This window comes from Octopus bimaculoides, chromosome 9, assembly GCF_001194135.2.
Source record: "Octopus bimaculoides isolate UCB-OBI-ISO-001 chromosome 9, ASM119413v2, whole genome shotgun sequence".
In the NCBI taxonomy this organism is placed as follows: Eukaryota; Metazoa; Mollusca; class Cephalopoda; order Octopoda; family Octopodidae; genus Octopus; species Octopus bimaculoides.
In genome coordinates this window covers 67,332,131-67,355,243 of record NC_068989.1, presented here as the reverse complement: position 1 = coordinate 67,355,243, position 23,113 = coordinate 67,332,131, and the positions used below count along the sequence as shown (strand labels likewise).

General features: G+C 33.9%; 1 protein-coding gene across 1 annotated transcript in view; it reads right to left on the bottom strand.

The window, feature by feature from the left end:
- Nucleotides 1-23,113, bottom strand: part of LOC106883044 (probable ubiquitin carboxyl-terminal hydrolase FAF-X) — a gene marked incomplete at its 3' end in the record, with an annotated part of 154,147 nt that overhangs the window by 114,042 nt on the left and 16,992 nt on the right. The window contains exon 2 of the mRNA XM_052970921.1: nt 21,154-21,198. The remainder of the gene's footprint in view (nt 1-21,153; nt 21,199-23,113) is intronic.

Here is a 23,113-nt window from a genome sequence, read left to right as displayed (position 1 = left end):
GAAAACACAAGCATTGGAGTAGGCTCAGACGACTGCTAATTGCTATAATTCACAATCCACTAATGTGGTATTAGAGCCTTTACAACATGATCAATATAATTCTAATGATTCTCTTCATCTGGCTTCTATTAGAAAAAGCTTTTTCTTTTCCTTTTTGTGGTAGTAAGATTCATAAATGACAGGATTATCCTAGCATGGAATTTTTTTTTTTTTTTTTGTCATTCTTAAAGTAAAAATAAAAGGTCACTACTCAAAAGTATGTGGATCTACTAATAAGTCATCCAGTACCAATTTTATGATATTTACAGCTGTTTCAGATTCTACTCTAAAGTCAAAAGTTACAACTACAAAAATTTTGACACAGTAATTGATTCAGGAAATACAGAGAACTTTATTCACATTTATTTTGCCATTAGTATGAAACCGGCAATTAAATCTATTTCTGTGATTATTATGGATTTTTCTACATGCAAGAAAGTAATTAGAGATTATTTTTCTTTTTGTGAGATTACTCTTAATGACAATATTTATAATATCAATTTTTCAATAATAGATTATTTTTGTGAACCTTTAACGCAGGAAATAAGGTTTTATGTTTCTTCACAAAAAAATGATACTTATGCTTCCAATCTGCTCCCTAACCAACTACTACTAATAGGTCCACTTCAAAATGTTAATGGTTTTGATAAAAAATTCTAATGCAATTATCACTACAAGACAATTTCATTCTGAAAAGGTAACTTGTTTCTTTGAAAATGAATTCTTCATAGAAAAACAGGATACTAGGTCAATATTTCTCCTTGACCTGCCCAGGTTTTAGTTGTGAAAAATTCTAATACACTAAGAATGGTAGTAGATTATTAACAAGCTATTAACCAACTCACTCCTTCAGATGCTTATCTCTTACCTTTAATTTCAGCTTTGGTTATTAACATCTAAAAACAAATTATTTTAACAAGCTGAAATTCATAACAAGCTTATAATGAAGTTCAGCTGTATACTGCTGATCAACTTTTTACAGCATGTTAGTTTTGTAAAATGCTTTTCAGACTGAAGAATGTCATAGATGCCTTCCAAAGAATAATTGATAACAATACTAACTTCTAATCACTTAAATACAGTGTTTGCCTTTATTGATGACGATATTGTATGTAGACTAATGTTCAGAAGCCAAAGCAAATATCTAGATAAATTTAATATAAAAACTATGAACTAAAATTCAGATGAGTGTGTGTGTGTGTGTGTGTGTGTGTGTAATATATAAAGGTATGTTCTTTATTCAACTTAAATAACAGGACCTTTTTGTGAGTGGATTTGGTTGAAACTAAAAGCCCATAATGTTTGTATCCTTGTCTTGACATCACGTGATAGTTGTAAACAAGTGATACGGTCATACAAGTGGTGTCATCATTTCCAGTCTTCTGCAAAAACATGTCTGGTCATGGAGAAATATTACCTTGCTTGGAAATAGGTAAGAAGAACATCCAGCTGTAGAAGATCTTGCAACAAATTCTGTCTGACCCATGCAACCATAGAAAAGTAGGCATTAGAATTATATATATATATATATATATATATATATATATCATCATCGTTTAACGTCCGCTTTCCATGCTAACATGGGGTGGATGATTTGACTGAGGACTGGTGAAACCGGATGGCAACACCAGGCTCCAATCTAAATTTGGCAGAGTTTCTACAGCTGGATGCCCTTCCTGGGGGAGAATTCACAAAAAAGAAAAACAAAAGACAAAGACAGGTAGTGTAGACAACAAACAGATGTATTAGTTTAACGCTCGGGAAGTGAAAAAGTCTTTAACGTTTCGAGCCTACGCTCTTCCACAGAAAGAAACAAGGAGAGAAGATGAAGAATGTGTGGTGGCTAGCGATCTATCATGGCAAATGCCGGACAGAGGGGTCACACAGGAGAGCTAGGAAGAAGGGGAGATAATAAAGTAGTGGTGATCCCAAAAAGAAGGAGCACGTGCGTGTGTATAAGATGGCATGTATGTGCATGTGGAAGAAGGCTGGTGACCTTGACATGTGCATGTGTGTATGTGTGTGGAGGTGGGGCTGGGAAGTGGTCAGTGCTAGTGTATGCGTGGTGGCATGATGATACACACACACAACTATCCATTTTCTAAATATATATCAGACTTTAAAAAAGTACTAGGGTCAATTTGTTTAACTAAACTCAACAAGGTGGTGCCCCAGCATAGCCACAGCCCAATGGATAGATGAAGTAAAAGAAAGAAAATCAATATTAAGCCAGATTGTTTTTTTACCACTCATAACTTGCCACATAAACATTTACTCACTAACAGCAAAGATTATCCACAGACTTCAGCCAAATGTGATGAATTATAAGAAAATTTAATAAAATGTGAAGATAAAAATAGCTGTTTTTATGAATGTATTCCTCGTAAGAAATTCTTTCCCAACTGATGATAAGCCACAATTGAATATTTTAGAGTTTCTACACCTGTCTGAAAAGATCTGAGTGCAGTTTGACAGTAATTACAGGGACATCACTCGGACCTATCACTCCATCAGTTTGACACTTAACTGGATGTATGTCGTTCAAAGATGGATGGAGAGAATATGAGAAGAATTTTGTGATACGTACGTAGTGTGGAGCTGCAGGTAGAACTAACAGTAAATGAATTGGCTTTCTTACTACTAAGAGGGTTACTTACGCAATTATCTTGGTTGAGAAGTAGTGTGTAGTAGGAGGATTCCACACAAAGTTTGTCTTGGCAGGAAACCAGCTGTAATTTGGGAGGCAAGAGAGTGTGAAGGCCATGTGATGCACAAAGGCAGACTTTGCTTTTCTGGTGTTTATATACTGGCACTGGGTAAATTCTTTGCTTATACATTTGCAGGGCAGGTAAGTGAACCACTCAGGTGGTTTGAGATTTGGTTGTGTGAAGGATGCGAAAGATATACATTATAGCCAAGAGATTTTTTTTTCACGACTGAGGCACATACGTTTTTTACTAGAGGTAGTTTGCAAACAACAAAGAAGCTCTGACCAGTTAGATCACAAGAAATAGACACATGATATCACTCTTCATTCCTCTTTAATTTTCCATACCAAAGCATCATTCACATGCAATTTAAGACACCTCACACTGAAACTACATTGACTCTGAATAGAGGTCTCAAAACATCCTCCAATGGGATCGTATCAATTTTATCCCCTTCAACAGTGAAACATATCCAATGCACATAAGAAAACATCACACCTCATCCACCTTAAACATGAGCAGCATACAAATAGAGCCCTTGTTATCACTTAACTGCTTGACCTTCATATTACTGAGGGCTTCTTTGTCACAATGAAGTAGTGCTCCCACATCCTAGACCACAGTCAAAGAATGGTCATTCAACTAATTTGCATGAAATCACTCACAAATAAACTCCAGCCCCTGGTCCATAGCTGTGCTGTCTCGTCTCTCTGCCTATGCTACTGTTATTACTGTTCCTCAGTGATGTTAGTAACCCCTACCCAAGCACTTTTGACTCACTTGTCACTCCTCCTCACACCATCCCAATTATGTCTAACACTTCTCCCAGGCCCCATACTGACCATCATACCAAGTCCTTTCTTCTCAGTGTTTTGGTTTTCTGGAAGTCCCTTCTAGCACAACTTTGCCATGACCCTCAAATCAAAACAGTTCAAGTAGAACAGTAACAGCATCTATCTCATTGATCTCAGAAGACTTGCAAATGTCATGTACACAGCCCCTTTCTTCCAGACAAAACCAATGATAATATATTTGAATGAGAGAAGAATTATTATTCAGTTGAAAGCTGTGTCTTGTTGATAAGACAGAGGGCAGATGATCCAATGGGAACGAAGACTGTAATGGATGGCTAAAGGCTGAATGGGGAGCAAGAGGTTAAAAGTCTTTGAAGAAATCAGTGTTGCATATACCTAATTTAATTAACTATAACCATAATTCACAAGTGATCACACGATAGAAAGCTTCCTTTCAAGTCACTCCAATTTTAACCATTTGCATGCGTCCAGAACCCTCTTTAATCCAAAGTTCTTACTCTTACCATCTTTTGTTCCTCCAAAATTTCCTGCCAAGACAAACTTAGTGTGGAATCCTCCTACTGCATACTACTTCTCAACCAAGATAATTCTGTAAGTAACCCTCTCAATAGTAAGAAAGCCAATTCAAATTCTGTCACAGATATTTTACATTGTAACTCTTAAGCAAGACATTTTACTGCATTTGTTTCAGTCAAGTAAATATCAATTTCACTTAACTGCTGGTTGGTAAATATCATCATCATCATTATTTTAACATCCATTTTTGCATGCTTGTGTGAAGATTTTCTGAGGCCAGATGCCAACATTCACCTTTTTCCAAGCAAGGTAATATTCCCCACCATGGCCAGATATGTTTTCAAAGAATATTAGAAATAAATGAGACTGCTTGTATGACAGTGACATTCATCTGCAACAATGACATGATGTCAAGACAAGGAAACACAAACACACTCACAGAGAGAGGGGGAGGGAGGGAAGGAAGGAGAGAGACAGACAGACAGAACACTGCTCAAATGAATTTGAACTTAAACTCAGGAGGCTGCTTTCAGTTTCTGTCTTCCACATCTACTCACAAGACTTTGGTCAGTGCAGGGCTATAGTAGAAACCACTTGCCCAAAGTACCACAGTGGAACTGAACCCAAAACCATGTATTTAGGAACCAAACTTCTTAATCACACAGCCTGTGCCATAGTAAAATAGTTTCATAATAAGAATTAAAAAATATATGAATGAGCTAACCTAATTATAAAAATAACTTCTTAAAAGTAAATGTATATAAAACTAAGATGAGTAACTGTAAAATAATGCTGTCAAATTAGCTATAACTTAAGCCGCTACTAGCTGAACTCATCTACAACTGAAGTAAAAGTATTCAACTCTGAAGAACTTTCATGATAAAAATCACCTGTAACTTAATAACTTTTAATGCTGTTTAATTTTAACATTGGAAGTGACCCAATTTCCACTATATCTAAGCAAATGAGGGAGCTGCTACATGGTCATTTACCTGCTTGAAATAGCAGCAAAATCTACTTCAAACTACATCCTGCCAACTTAGAAAACAAAGGATAGATACACAGGATAATGTAGTTTGATAAATAACCTGTGGAAATTCAATAATTGCATTTCCATAAGCTATAATTAACAACACAAATTTCTTAATTCATAAGCCAAATTAAACCACATCAATCAAAAGTTGTAATTAATGTACAGAAAAGAAAATGTCGACTTGTAAAGATAACGTTTATAATCAAGGTTTTTAAAAGATTTTCTTTAATAAAATTTGATATCTTCCTTAACCCTTTTGCTACCAACCTGCCTGAGAATAGTGATCAAAATTTCATGTTAATTTATGTTCCAAATACCAGGTTAATTAATTAGCATCTTTAGCATTTAAAGTGGTCATATCAGGCCCAAATATTCTAGCTGTTTTGCATTCAAATCAGTCAGATCCAACCTCTTACACCCATCCTGCTATGTCATTCTAAAAATAAACAATCACATCATCAAAATCTTGAATATACAAGATAATGCAAGATTAACTTAATGCGAATTAATAAGTATTATATTTGACAGTAATCTGAATGCTCACAGTAATCTAATGACAGTTATTTTACTAAATTCTTCATTATTTTCAAAATCAATTGAGACGAAGGTAGTGTATTTCAACAGAAGTAGGGTGGCAAAAGGGTTAATTGTAAACTAAAATCTATTCAGGTATTCTATTATTCTGTGATTTGTTTCAGGCAGGTGGTGGCCATGTTAGGGCATCACCATTAATAAATATAAAATATAAAGAAAAACATAAAAGGCAAAGATAATAAATTCACATATTATAACCATCCAAACAATATTGAGTAGCTACTAACAGTGAAGCTTGAGAAATGAATCACATGTAATTGAATGTGAACACCTGAAGCACCTAACAAACAAATTTTAAAAGGAAACAAATATCAATAGTATACCTGCATAGTAATGTTTCTGAGAATTTTACAATCTGCTGAAGTTTATCCCTGCATTCTCATTACCAACTAGGCCCAGTATTAATTCAGGTCATGAAAACATATTTAAAGTAACTGACTGACATAAAATACTTATCCCTTTTGATATCACCTGATTGAGACCACCCCTAGTTCTGTGTATGAACATTTTTTTTAACCATTTACCATTTAAGCCAGCCATATCCAGCCCAGAATGTTCTACCTGTTTTATTTTCAAAGTGGCCAGATCTGACCCTCACACCTACTCTACAATGTCATTCTAAAAATAAACAATCACATATTCAGAATCTCAAAGCTATGAGATAATGCAAGATTAATTCAAAACAACATGAATGAATAAGTATTACATTTGACAGAGTAATGTGAATGCTAAAGAGTTAAAGTGATTTAAATTAAAACTTCCTATTAAAATTTCATGCTAATTTATGTTCCAAACACTAATAATCCTTTCTGTGATAAGCGAAATCCTGAGATTTTGTGGAAGAAGCTTAGCCAAATATATTGACCCCAGACAAAATGCCACTAAACATTTTGCCCAGCATGCTAATGATTTTGCCAGCTCACTCCTTAAACAATAGTTCAATAATGACAGTTATTTTACTAAACTCTTCATTATTTTCAAAATTAATTTAAAACAAAAATAGTTTATACCATAAAAAATACAGTAACAAAAGGGTTAAAATTGTCCCACTCACTAACATCCAATCCAAAATAATCATAAAGTAACACAGAGACTTGTTATTAACCATGCAAATTGTGTACAAAAGAAAACCAATATAATTTTTCAGTATTTTGAAAGAAAAATTTAATTCCTTAAAAACTTTATAGCAAAATATTTTTTAAAAATTGTTTAATTAAGGCTAATGCAATCTTATTGTTTACATGGGTCTGTATTTGATATAATTGTATGAGCTGTGATAGATGCATGCCCAGTTAATTTTTTCCTTAATTTTATAGAAAAATCAGGAAATTTTGGTCCCTAAACGAAACCAAAATTACATGGGATCTTGTTAAATTCCCCCAACTACCTGAAGCTCCCTCAAATCTTCACCCAATTACACACACAAAATACAGCTTAGATGCAGTTTTTGCATGCTGATGATGAAAATTGCATTCGTTTTTTTTCTAGAAATTATTAAGTATTGTTATATTTCGGGATGGTCATTTTTTTTTCTTTGCCAAATAAACACATACTATATATTCATTCTTCCATGTCCATTATCTGGAAATCTTTTGTCAAACATCTATGACCTCTTCAGCAACTCTTCTATCTACATGTATCCTCCTGTTCTGTTTAGTCCATTCTGTAGATTAAATAAGTCACAAGCGTTTATGTAATTTTGGGCAGTCATCAGCAGGGCACATTAAAACCACATTATCCAAAAACAATCTGGTGAAGGAAAATTTAACCCTTTTGATATCAGCCTGTCTGAAACAGCCCCTGGTTCTATAATACAAACTTCCTGTTTAAAGTGATCTAACTTAAAATTTCCCATCAAAATTTCATGTTAATTCATGTTCCAAATATAAGTTTCATAATGAGTTATTTTACAAAAATTCTTCCTTATTTTCAAGATTAATTGAGAAAAGACAGTATATTTTCAACATAAATAAGCTAACAGAATTCACAGCAACAAAAATGTTAGACTCCAAATAATGAACTTTGTTCTTTCAAAGAGAAAAATTAATTTTGTTAAAGAAACCAAATCCTTAAAAAAATATATATATATAAACATACTTTTGTAATTTTCTTTTGATAAAAAGAACACTAAATTATATTATCTAGTCACAAATACTTATTTGAACTTTAGAAATAGATTTTCAGGCTGTTTATGACAGTAAATTTGGTCTAATTGTCATGATTTTGAACTAACAAAACTTCAATTACAAATCCTTTTAATCTTCTTTAATTAGCTTTCAATTTGGCATAAAGGTCTATTTTGTGGGGAGGAGATGAAGAAAGATGCGTTTTTCAAGAAAATTAGTTGCATAAAAGAATAAGAAAACTATACCTCATCTTGTTTTATTGCACTCACCACGTTTTAATTAAACATTTTAATTAAATATACTTTGGGAGTACATTCTGACATCTCATCACCATTATCCTTATCTCTCTTTCCAGCTCCACCCCAGTTACTCCCTCCCACAGTTATAAAATGAGGGGTAGCGATGTATCTCTTCGATAACCAACCTATTCTTGTTCTTGACCTTTCTATCATAAGCCACCTGCTTCTCAGATATACTCTCATTTAGTCTAGTGGGCTTGTTAGTCTTGCAAGTGACATGAAGACCTCGTTAGTGTTGTTGCTGCATAAAAAAAAGTACCCCATATACTCTATAAAGTAAATTAGGCAGGGCATCCAGCCATAGAAACTGCCAAAGCTGAAACACTGAAGTGAGACATAGTCCTCCAACTTTTTGGATCCTGTGGCACCACCCAACCCATGCCTGCATGAAAAACAGATGTGAAATGATAACAATTATCCATATTAAAATATTTTCATCTATTTCGTCCATTTCCAGAAACACAAACTTCAATAAACTTGCTAACATATAAAGTTACAAATCTTTATTTTAACCAATTTGAACACTAAAAGGATATGTCAAGTTGCTCATTAATTATCCTATCTTAGAATAATGAATAGATCTATTTCTTATAAAATACACTTCATCTCATTTCTCTGTTTTGGTCTGCCTTGCAAGGAATATATAATGCTAAGATTAACATCAAACTCGATACCAACTACATAGGCTTGGGAACAGAGAGTGCTGCGGATTCAAATGCACACCCTAAAATTCTGTGGAGGCAATGAAACTGCTTTGAAATCCTGGGTTGGTCTGAGTTTGCAGCCCCTAAGCAAATTTCGTTCTCACACTAATGGCTAATTAGTGACAACAAAATCTGCACCATTGAACATAAGGAAGTAGGAATATTAAACAAAATTGTTTCATTGGCAAAGTGTTACTCTAGCAAATATAAAATCTAAATATGAAAATTAGAATTGTTCAGGAGAAAGAAAAAAAACTCATCAAGAAGAATTAAGGTAACATAAGAAAATTCATAAAAAAATAAAATAAAGGAAAATAAAGAATAAAATATAATCTGATCGACGCAAATTTAATTCTCTGAAATCTATTTAGGATTAAAATATAACTAGTTTTGACATGAAAATTAATCAGGTTAGTCAACACTAATACTGAAAGAAATATGGCAAAAAAAAAAAAAAAGATAACAGTATAGGCATAGGAGTGGCTGTGTGGTAAGTTGCTTGCTTATGAACCACATGGTTCCGGGCTCAGTCCCACTGCGTGGCACCTTGGGCAAGTGTTTTCTACTATAGCCTTGGGCCGACCAAAGAGAAAAGAATTGCAGTGAATTATAGAAGTAAATGCATGTGGTCTAAGTTATGTCAGAAATGACAGCATATTTTGTAGCACACTTTATACTAGAGTAATTGCAGTGATTCTTCAGTATTGGACATGAAGTAACTCCACAACCTAATTTATTTCTGTACATCAAAATGCTTATTATAGCAATATTTATACACAAAATAATCTTTTGACTTGCAAATGTTGATGTTGAATAATTACACACAAAACATGGAAAATTCCAGATTTTTAATCCTCAAAATCCTTACACAAGACTGAATTTGGTTTGAATACAAGCTCCAATTTGCAAAAAAATGAAAGAAATTTTAACAAGATATTTGAAACTAAACTTCCTCAACAAGCTAGCTATGTCCTCTTTTATGCCTGAAAATTTCATGTAAGTTGCCCCCAAAGTCATCTCTGATACTGTGCCTCACAACAACCAGCTATCTCCTTGCTCTCCTTCCTACATAATTACTGCATTTTGCAGCATGACAGACATTGCATTGTGGAAAATGTAATTTGGAAATTGTAATTGGTTTGGAAAATGTAATTCCAGGAAAATAATATTTTACATTTACCAAAGCCCCATCCACATGATCAGTCAGTGTTCAGCAGGCCAATTCAGCTGAGTGCTCATTGCCAGCTGTCAGATGGGTGGTGATAAAAACAGTAAATAATGGACAGCAAATAGAGATGGGCAATGGTAAAAGAGTGATTGGATATTAATAAAGGATGAGAGAGAGAAAAAGAGAGAGAGAAATGGCTAGCAATAGAAGAGTGATGATAGAAGCTACTGAATATGACTTATCTGATGCCACCCCCTCATTAAACAGTTGTCATAATCATAGCCTAATAACCCATTTAAATCTATCTTTACTTACACACACACACAGACACACAAGACTTAATTCTACTACTTAATAGGAGTTACCTTCCAAAAGCTTGACAATGTGATCAAGTGAAAAAGTTAGGTATGCAAGATCAACAGTTCCTCCACCAGCCATGAATGTATGATTGTATTTAAAGTGATCAATTGTTTGGAATGTATTACTGTGATTTTGTTCACACTGAAACAGAATCTTTTTTTTAGTCTGCCACACAGACACACAATCAAATATATATCAACATTTCAGCCAAAAATCTAGCAAAAGAACAAAATCTCTGAGTAAGGCTCCAAAAAGGATGCTCTACATCTAAGGTTTCAAGGATACTTATAATTACAAGATAAATGTCCTTCAAGTGGAGTTTATTGTCATGGTTCATCTATAGTTCAAGATGGTACAATGAGCAAGAATGTAAAATATAAAAATTATAGTATCTAACTGTGCTGAAATACTTAAATGCCCTTTCATTTTTCACCTGCTATGATCTGTATAAAATTGTTTATAAGTAGGGAATATAACCCTATATGAAAACATATATCCAGCTATGTCAAAATTTAACATAATAATTTTGCATTTTGACAGTATGTATTAAAAAAAACCATAAGAATGATGATAATGCAAAATTAATTACATTTAGGATATGAATTGCGGAAGTAAAGCTAAATGAGAACAAGTATGTCATGCTAATGACATATATTTTTTTAAATAGTTGCACCAAAAGAATTAGAACTTAATGAGCTAAAATATGATGCTGTTGTAGAAATGCTAAATGACTGGATAAAACTCAAATGGTTTGCTACTAGGAAAAGCAGAAATCTATGTGCTTTTAAAAGAGTAACAAGCTTTGCAGTTAGTCATAAGGCAAATGGTTTACCAAACCAATTTACAGTGACCAATGAAACACTATCTTGTATCAGAGGCTAAAGTGTATTAGACTTGTTGAAACATCAGTGTTGACAAGATAATCTAGATAACTGTACAGCAAACTTTGACTGTCTTTTGTCAAAAACAATTGCCATATATCTTCTTGCAAAGTTCTAAATATACTCATATAATGAAAGGTTGTTAAACCATCAGCAAGAATAAAAAACTCTCTCAACTTTATGTTATCAGTAATTCATTTATCAACCCCTCTGCAAAGTGCAGTGATGCATATTATCATGGCACCAGTATCAGAGAAACTGCCTTGTCTCCTTTAGGACAAAAGAATCCTAAGTTGTCTCCTCCATTTGTCGAAAGAAATTATGAATGAGAGGATGCTCAATTTAATCAGCATATAAGAATTCATTCATACATAGAATGTTTACAAAATGCAATGTTTAGTTTTTCTGATCCTCGTCCCAGTTGGAAAATAAGATCTTGACAATTCAACACCATTCACACTGGTCCTTACTTAGCAACTCTCAATGCCCTGCCCCATGTTAAGATAAATTTCTCTGAGTTTGTCTTTAACTTTTCCATGCCAGGTGTTTAGTGGTTGAATGCTACTTTTGGTATCCTGTTCCAGTCCATTTTGAGTATGTAGCCAAATTATTCTAACCCAACAGTATTTTATTTCAAGAACCATGCTACTGCAATCAGTTTTCCAGTACAATACCTCATTTCAGATTTTGTTGGGCCAGAAGATTTAATCAAGTTTCTTTGGACACCCACTGACCTTATCCATGCCTCCTTTTATCACTCACCAGCATTAAGATCAAGTTTGTTACAGGATTGTATTTTCGTAGTTGTCAACTGGACCATCTGGAAGATCACATCAGATATGGCCAGAGGCATCCAGTGAATGACTTGGTAGATCTCTCCTCAAAAAGAGATCATCTACAGAAGAGAAACTGCAAAGCTGAACAATGATGCAAAGCAGACAAGTTTTAACATCAATAGATCAAAAACACAAGTCATATGCTTAAATTACAACAACCCACATGTATCACTATCACAAGTGAGCCAGTAGAATATAGATGGAAGACTTTACATACATACACTGTCAGTACAGAACTATTACCTGCTCCAACCAGTTAGCTGACTTGAAATACCAAAGGATTTGAGAATAAGGATTGTTGTGTAGTAGGAAGATGTGAGGTATTTCACTTGATTCAGGAGTGGCTAGACAAACGTAATAGAAAAAATAGTGGATTTGTTTGTTTTTGGTTGTTTTTTGCTTTTTTACTTATTTGGTTAAACTTCCTTTTAACCCTTTTGATACCAGTTTACCAAGACTGGGACCGTTCCTTTTATGGTAAAAACTTCTGGTTTTAAAGTGATCTAAGCTAAATCTTTCTATCAAACTTTTATGTTAATTTATGTTTCAAACACAAGCTTAATAATGACCAAGTTATTTTACTAAATTCTTCATTTACACTTTGATGGGCCAGAAGATATAATCGAATTTCTTTAGACACCCACTGACCTTATCCATACCTTCTTTTACTACACGCCAGCATTAAGATCAAGTTTGTTATAGGGTTCTATCTTCCTAGTTATCAACTGGATCATCTGAAAGACCACATCAGATATAGCCAGAGGCATCAATGAATGACTTTGCAGACCTCTCTTCAAAAAGATATCATCTATAGAAGAGAAATTGAGAAGCTGAACAACTGCAGGAAATACCAGAGGGCCAATCTTGAGGAAAAAGTGTTGAGGTCGGTGCAGGGTCTGGAGACATGGACACAATATGGGTGAAGAAAAAGAGAGGGTAAGAAACAAATGAGTCAACAGTACCTAAATATAAGTGGCACAAGACCAGCCAGCTCTAAGGACAAGAAGCTCCTGTAGTAGCCATAGATAAGGCAAACAGAAAAGAAGGAACATCTATAAGTAGGAGACTGGAATGTGTGAGTGAGTAACTCCATACCAATCGGTCACACAACCTTTTTTTGGATGTGGTGGTCAAAGATATGCGTGTGAGAGCAGGAGCAGCACCATCCCAGTTGTGTATTTACTACATTTTCGGTATTACCTGAGCTTTGCAGAAGATTAGTTGGTGTTAGAAACTTATTGATCTGGCCAGTCTTTGCTCCGTTGAAAATGTGCATTCATTAGGAAAAACCTTCAATAATCGCAAGGTCAAACATGCATTTGTTGTAAGTGACCTTGAGAGTTCTAGTTTGATGTTTGTGTTTAGGAGAAGGCTGCAATATGTAATGATTGTATCTGAGTGCTGTTGAAGGGGACAAAGCTGGTATGGCCCTCCACCCACGAGATGAATATTTTTGAGGTCCCTGTTCATGGAGTCAGTGTAGATGTGGTGTGAGGTAATCAATATCACATGAGCACTTGGGCATGAAAATTTAAAAAGAAATGAAGAGTGGATCATTAAAGTTTGATTTGAGAGAGAGTAAGAAGTCATAAGTGCTTTTGGAAAAGCAATGTGCCAGTCAGAAATATGAGTAAAATAACTCATGTGGAAGTCAGAACAGTAAATAACTCATGTGGAAATAACAGCAAATAACTCATGTGGAAGTCAGAACAGTTCAGAGACCAGGTTATTAGGTCTCTGAACTGTTGCCCTGCTATGGGAGGAGTGCAACAGCCAAGAGGAGTGGTATGCATTAAAATCACCAAAGACAGTAACTACAAAGAGAGGTTAGTGAAATATGAAATAAAAGTCTTCAATACAAGAATGAGATATGGTCAAACTGACAATTGTTGGATGAATTCAGCATAGAAGAGTTAATAAATGAACTCAGAGGAATGGAAAAAGAAAGATTTTGAACTAGAACAGCTGTAAGTTTTCACTACCGCTATTCCACTGAGAGGCAAGAAGGAGTGTGAATGAAGTTGTAATATAGTATAAAGTGGACTGAAAAGAATGATAGAGATAACAGTTGAGAGATTTGTAAAAATCTTACAAGTTACATAAGCTCTAAAAATACTAGAAAAATGTTTACTAATCTATAAATGTTTCCTTCTTTTATTATTTCTTTTTAATGTTTTAGGACTGGCCATTCAATGAGGATGAGCATAACTCCACAATTTCACAGTACAGTCTCAGATTCAAAGCATGCCAGGAAAATGGTCCTATATAAGAGAAGAAGATAGAAGGAGCAAAAGTGGGGGAGTGCAAGAAGTAGATGGCTGAGTGAGTGAATAAATGTATGTGTTTGTGTGTGTGACATTTTTACATGTACTTTATTTGCTGACCTGGGAGGGTAAGTTTTGCACATTTATATAATATACAGGAATGAATAATGAAAACTATTTGCTGGCAATCTCTTCACTTATCTAAGAAATGGCAAAAATCCTAGATTTAAGTCAGCTGATAAATCTAAACTGACTGATATACAAAAATCTTTCAAAAAAGATATGCCAAAAAGGAAAAAAAAAAAACGTAGGGTAAAATCCTTCAGAACATAACATGCCATCAACTCTGGCCAAAGATAAAGGACAAAAATCCTTATTATATAATATAAAATAAAACAGAAGTCAGTTAATTTGTCTAAAGCACATCAGAATTACTATCAATCAATAAATAGAACATGAAATAATTTCTTGCAAATAAAATATAATCTGAAATTTTAAAAACAAATAAATTTACGAAACAATGATAAATTACTACCAATTGGTAACTCATTATGTTTAACTAGGGAAACAGTCTAGTTTAGTTTAGTCTGTCTCCCTCATTCTGCTGTTAGAGATATTAATGTAATATAAGTCCACAAGTGGATAGAGAAAAGAATTCAAAATATTCTTTTACAATGTGCAATTGTAGAAATGTATAAAAGAAGGATCGTTTTGGTTGAAGGAGGAAGGGACATGTCACCAGTTTAAATATCGCAATTACATTGGAGATAAAAATCAACAGGCTAATTAAAAATAAAAAGAATTAGTCATTCATTCTTTTAGCAAGAATTCATTACAGTCTGAAGTGGAAATTAAAACGTCTAAACTCAACAAGTTGGTGAAAATCGACATTTACAATCTAGAGGATGAAGAAACTATGTAATTGCTCCACATAATTTATAGGCTTTCTACTTTTACTACCATGCTGCACTGCATTGTACTGCACATATTCCTTTTTTTTGTTTTCACTAAGACATTTTAAATTGTAGCTGTAGCCACTGCAGATCTTTGCTAGTATTATATATAAAAAAAAACTTGGCTTTCTTCATCCAAGTATTACCTACTATAACTTATGCGCAACTTCCATCATTGAACTTCAATCATTGGCTTTTAGGATCACATTATATTTAAATGATGATAGATTATGAATCAATACTACAATTTAACTAAATAACCTCCACTATAAATAGACTAGAATAGCTTGATATCTAAATTTAAACATAATACTTTTAACTTCACATTGACTAAATATGTATCCTGGAAATGGTATCTGATAGAAAGCTTTGCAGTATCTGTTCCAATACGATACACTCTGAGTTCAAATCCCACCAAGATCATCTTTGCCTTTCATTTTTTCAGGGTCAATGAGAAAATAACAATCCTGTGCAGTAGACTGGCAAAACTAAGAATAATGGACTAGATGTCCAGAGGTTCCACTTTTTGCAATCTATGATTTTATTAATTTACTTTAATAACATCATCATTATTGCTTTAATGTCTACATGCTTGCATTGGTTAAATGAAATTTGTTGAAGCAGATTTTCTATGGCAGGATGCCCTTTCTGTCACCAACCTCACCTGTTCCCAAGCAAGGTAGTGTTTCCCCCATGGCCAGACAAGTTTTTGCAGAATATTGGAAATGAACGACATTCATTAACAACAATCATATGAAGTCAAGACAAGGAGACACAAACACATTCACACATACATATCCTTTATTCTTTACTAATTTCCATTGTCAGACTGTGACCATGCCAAGGTACTGCTTTGAAAGCTTTTAGTTCAATAAAATGAATCCAGGACTTATTTTTAAAGTCTGGCACTAATCCTATTAAACACTTTTGCTGAACCACTAATTTAAAGGGGCATAAACAAACCAACACCAATTGTCAAGCAGGGGTGAGAGACAAACAGAAACATATATATTACAACATGTTTCTTTAGAGCCTGAGGCTCTATAGCAGAAGACACTTGCCCAATATACTACACAGTTCACTAGCTTCTGTCAATCAAGTCCATTCACAGGGCCTTTTGTTGGCCTGTAGTAACACTGAACTCAAAACCAAGTGGTTGGGAAGCAAACTTCTTAACCATACACTCTATTTATATTCCTTATTTAGCAGTCATTTTTCCCTATAAATTAACAGCATTCATAATAATTATTTATTATAATGTTATGCTAGCTGGGTCAACCTTATTTCCAGTTTTAATCTAAAAAGCAATTTTAAACCTATTCAATACAATATCTATGCAAGACATGCATCTAAGATGCTGGGTACTAAGAAATTAAATTACTTGATTTCATTCCATATTAATCAATATTAGGAAAAGACATGCTCAACCAGGACCGTTGTCCAATTTCCTCAAGACACCACCCACCACTAACTCCAACTTTCCCTTGATACCACTAATCTTTCACACTACCAGGAATCATTTCACTCGATATACATCCCCCATCCTTAACACTATCCATACCAGAGGCACAAATAAGTGTCTCTTATTTACAGCTATGGAATCCCATATGGACCATTAAAAGATGCATTTAAGCATCTCTGGGATTTTATGTCTGTGAGCATATATGTACCACTGGGATTTCACAGCTATAGATAAGAGGTGTTTATAGGCATTTGTGGTATGGATTAATACTGTCCTCGCCATCCACACTTTACACTGTTCTCCACCTCCAAGACATCAACTTATCTCACCTTCTCCACCACCACATCTCTCACTCTCTCCATGCACAATGCATACTTCTGTCTCCTTCCCCAACACTCTTGCAACCTACCCAACTACTTGTCATATCTCTCTCTCTCTCTCTCTCTCTCTCTCTCTCTCTCTCTCTCTCTCTCTCTCTCTCTCTCTCTCTCTCTCTCTCTCTCTCTCTCACTCACTCACTCACTCTCACCTTCTCTCTCATCCTTCTGTCTATTGTTATCATCATTATTATTCTGCTACTATGCCCAACACACATGTATCCTCCTCCAACCAACCTCACCCACCATACACTATATCCACCCCTCAACCCTACCAAAATAGACAGTGGAGCACAATGCAGTCCTTGCCCCCCCCCTCCCCTTCCCCACAAGATTCTGTCAAACCGTCCAATTCATGTCAACATGGAACAAGGATATTAAATGATGATGATGTACCCATGATCCAAATCCTCAAATATAAGTACACAAATTGCTTAATAAAATTTTTTGCCCAGCAGAGATGCTGATATAGAATGTTGTCTGTCCCTCAAATAAATAAGAACATGCTTAATCCAAGCAAATGTAAACTACAAGGAATAATTCATTTCTGGACAAGATGCCAGTCTCAAATATAACATATCCAGGTAATCCAGTTCTACTTCACAGCAGCTAAGTACCCAGAATTAAGTGTACTGTCTCGTTACACAAAATGATGGAAGCTGGTTTGAACCCAAAACCTATAAAGTGGTGGCTTATTACCAAATCCATTCAGCCACATCTCCTGTACTTAATAATGGCACATGGCCATGAAATTTTGAGGGAGGTGAATAGTCAATTACATTGATCCTGGTGCTCAACTGGTACTTATTTTTTTGACCTCAAAAAGACAAAAGGCGAAGTTGACCTCAGCAGAATTTGAACACAACATAAAGCCGGACAAAATGGTTTGCAGCATTTTGACAGACATGCTAACGATTCTGCCAGCTCGTTGCCTTAATAATAATAATCTGAATAACAGCTCAGTTGTAAAATGCTAGTCAGTATAGCTAAGCTATTTGATAACAGTTTACAATTCAGATTTTGAATATCGCCAAATTTGAAAAAAAAAAAAACTGTAGTTGAAATATAAAAAAGAAAAGAAAGAGAATCATGTGTTAAATATTATTGGTAGAACACAAAGTATTAAATCACTAATACAATAATGTATCACGTGATGTCAAGGCTAGGGCACATACACATATATAAATACAACAGGCTTCATTTAGTTTCCATCTACCAAATCCACTCACAAGGCTTTAGTTGGCCCATAGCTATAGTAAAAAACACTTGTCCAAGATATTACACAGTGGAACTGAACCTGGAACCACATGGCTGGCAAACAAGTTTCTTAACCACAGAGCCATGCCTATATTTATAAATATCTGGCATGTCATTTCTTTATATAATGCACTTAACCCAATAGGGAACTACTATCGTTGACTTATGAATCATTCCGATTGTAAATACTGTTAATCAGTCCATCACAATTTATATTCAAAACCTGTGAAGAAAGAAAGGACTATGGAATCCAATTGAGGTCTGTCAGACACATATCTAATTGAAATTATGTAGTATGATAATTTGGTCATGATGCCAGCATGGAAAACGGATATTATATGATGATGACAATAATCCACAAGAAAGTCGGTCTGTGTAAAAACTTTTCCCAGACATATTCAGCCATGTTCTCATTTGTTTCGTTTCATTTTGAAATGCAGAGTAATAACAAAAATGTCTACCTTGCTTTTAAACTTTGAGCCTGTGACAGTATTCAGCCAAGAACGGATGAGATGAATGTCTCAATTAATTTGGATGTTAGCTAATGAATTGTTATAATACATATTTCTTTTACAGCTTGATACTTTGAGACTATAACTTTTTTTAATTGTGAAATGTGAGCATCACCTATAATCAGGTAAGTAGAACACAAACGCACAGGCATATATAGAAAGTCACCATCTTGTAGAAACCCAAACTGCTACTTTAGAGGTCAGAAGTACAAAAAGAAATAGTATTTCAAATGTAGCTAATTGAAAAGACAATGAGAATAGACACTATATTTAAATCCTAAATCACTTAACATTACTCCTTAATTAACTTCAGATAAAAACTTACAAGTGGATATATTATATTCAACTTGAAAGTTTGCCCAGGTTGTTTACGACAACAGTAAAAGCCAAGTTACTGTAAAGGATGCCTTAAGTACACTAGTGTGCTTTGCTCAAGCCTGCAAATAAATTATTTTGCTAAATTCATTTTCTAATTTTGCATAGATAGCAGCTGAAGACAATAGGAATTTCAAATAAACATTACACTATTGGCAGGGGGTGGGAAGTGTAGTTTGAGAAATTTCCGGATGCTAGCAGTTGGCAGCAGCTGATACATAAGAGCATACAGAAAAACAATAATAACTAAGTTTCACAGAGGGAAAGAAAAAAAAAGCACAATAGCTTTCTGTGTGTATGGTACATTCTAAAGAAATTATACTGCATTTGAATTGGTACAGCATGCTGACAGCAGTACTTTTAGGTTACAATAAAAGCTCCCTTTTCTTGGTGGTGGTAAGGGGGAGCAAGTTCTTGGGATGAAATTTTTGTCTGAGAATGGAATTTTTCTTTTAGTAGTTTTCTTTTATTCTTTTAAGCTATTAGCAATTACTGTTTCAGTGAGAAGAGATTGTTTTAATAGTTATTGTATGGTTTCTATAATTGTCAAATCTTAATGAACTCTAAATGAAGTTTGTAATAAAAAGATGACTAAATTTTAACAATTTCACAGAATTAAGATGTCACACACACAATGAAAGAAATACAAGGGAGGAAGAGAAGAAAGCAAATATCACAAAAATATAACAATAGAAAAATTTCTTATTTGAAGAAATAAGCTATAAAGGAAACAATCTATAACCAGTACACAATTTTATTATGTAATTTCACATAGTGATAGAACAAGATATAAACAAATGTTGGATGTCTACAAAAATAAAGAACTGTTTGAAAACCTCTGTGGTTGATTAGATTATTATTTCTTGATCACTAGATTATTTCAAACGTTCATAAACTTAAATACCTGACTTAACAGGTATTGATGTAAAGAAACTAATTATCAACTTGTTACAATTAGTAACAATTTAGATGTTTTAAATAGATTTTATAATCATGAGACTATATTTCCATTTTGTTTTCATTTTTGTTGCTTTTTTTTTTTTAATATAAGTAATATGTGGATGAACAGCAAATGAGAATTTTATAATAAAAAAAAAAGAGTTCAGTTTTGCATGAAACACTGAATTTTTAGTATTTTTTTTCCTTTTTGATTCGTAGAACAAATTTTCAAATTTTCAAAACAGAAATCAAATAGAAAGAGCCAAGAGACGACACCCATGGCAAAACCCATCATCATGACCTTCATTTTAACACCCACTTTTCCATGCTTGCATGGGTTGGCAGACTTTGTTGAGGCAGATTTCCTATGATAGGAAGCCCTACCTGTTGCCAAACCTCAGCTGTTTCCAAGCAATGTAATAATATTTCCCCATAGCCAGTCATGTTTTCACATAATAGTAGAAATAAATTATACTACATGTATAACAGTTACATTCATTTATAACTACCATATGATGTCATGACAAAAACACACACACGTATTCAATATGCATTTTTCAGCTTCCTTCTACCAAATCCACTCACAAGACTTTGGCCTAGGGCTATAGTAGAAGACCCTTGTCCAAGGTGCTGTACATAGGACTAAACTCAAAACCATGGGTTGGGCAAAATGCTTAACCACTTAGAGGCCAAACTTGCATCTCCTCACATTTTCTGATACAAGGTCTAATTAATCCAATCACATTGCAAATGATATCGATGACAAATTTAACCACAAAAGCAACATTCAACAACACAAAAAATATAGTGATGAGCTAGATGTCAGACTGCAACAAATTATACAGATCATACACTAGATTCATAGTTGATAACATCTGATGTACAAGTCTGACCTAAAAATCATACAAGTAAAAAAAAAATCTAATAATTCTTACTTGATGCTGTAGGTGACCTAAATAGAATTTAGCAATCCAATTGATCTGTAATAAAAAAAATTAAGAATTTGTAAGTATAAAAATAAATCCTTTTTTTTTTAAATAATTAGAACCTCAAGTCATATATTTAGTATTTATATGGATTTTTTTTTTAATAAACAGACTAATATTTAAAGGAGAGGAAAAATGATTAATGTATTATTAATACTTAAGTAAAAAAAATAGTACAGATGACACAGCTCAATCTGAAGCTGAAATGACATATAGTGAAATTTAACATTTAATGTTGATGTAGCATTGTCTTTGACAATTGTGCGACTTCTTTATCAATATCACATTAACCCTTTTGATACCAAGACATCTGAGATGCCTTTGGTTCCACGATACAAACTTCCTGTTTTAAAATGATCTGAATTTAAGCATTCCATCAAAATTTCATGTTAATTTATGTTCCAAATACTGGCTTAATAATTAAAAAGTTATTTTACTAAATTCTGGATTATTTTCAAAATTAATGAAATTAAAGCAGTGTATTTCATCATCTGATAGTAACAAAAGGGTTAATATAACATCTGAGGTTATGATATTTCTATAGTTCTCGATTCATTGAAACAAAGATCAAAAAGATTATTTATTAACTTGTTTTTTGTTCCACTGTTTTGGTTAAAACACTTTCTGTGTTGTAGTAAGCCACTTGTCTGTTACTCCTGGCTTTCCGACATATTTATTTCCTACATTACAATCCAAGACTAAGTGCAATGTAAGTATACAAAAATATGACATCTGAAGACAATTAGAAACAAATACAGAAAATGTTGATATCAATGATTCCAGAACAAAAAAATAACAGATTCGTTAAAAATTTTGTTTGCTTTTTTTGCAGATGATTAAAAAGAAAAAAATCAGGAAAAAGTATTTGAAGAATTATATATTTCTTAGATAGGTGGCCTTTCCATTGTTTTGAGAATCAATACTTTTTAAAATGATGGCCATAGTAACCAAGTCAGATGAAACTGTTACTTTGAATCCAATCGATGAGTCCAACTTTTTTCTAATTACTGTGCTTATTATAGCACACTCATTACTGTAGCAATTACTTGCTAACCATAAAAATATATAAACAAAAATTTATCACAAATATACAAACGGTTGTAGTTAAGTTTGCTTCACAACCATGTGGTTCTGAGTTCAGTCACAATGGGCAGCATCTTGGACAAATGTCTTCTATTATAACCCAAGGCCAACCAATGCCTTATGACTGAATTTGGTAGGTAAAAACTACATGGAAGCTCATCATATATACATACATACATAAACCATCCATCGCATGCCAGTATAGAAGACGGACAGTAAATGATAAATATACATTTGTGTGTGAGTCTTTGTGTTTGTCCCCTCACCAATTAACAAGTGTTGGTTTGTTTATATCTCCGTAGTTTAGCAGCTTAGCAAAAGAATCTGATAGTAAAAGTACTGGGGGTTAATTTGTTCAACTGATCTGATAGGGCAGTGCCCCAGCATAGCCACAGTCCAATAACTGAAACACGTAAAAGAGTAAAAGAATAGACAGAGTCGATAAATAATGGAGGAATTGAGGGCTCAATTTCTAAGCCCTAATAAAAATACTATAACACAGATTAATAGCAATAAAACTTGATACTTCTATGCTTGGTCATTTTTTCGCATGTTCACCTTTCTCAGACTGTCAGACAAAGGAAAGCAAGGTGAAGTATTGAAATACAAGGTAAAAGTACAAACCATCAACTTGTATCATTTCTTATAATTTGCATCGTCTTGGCTTTAAAAGAGATCTTTAAATATTTAGGAGTGTAACAGGCGTAGGAGTGGCTGTGTGGTAAGTAGCTTGCTTACAAACCACAAGGTTCCGGGTTCAGTCCCACTGCATGGCACCTTGGGCAAGTGTCTTCTACTATAAACTCGGGTCGACCAAAGCCTTGAG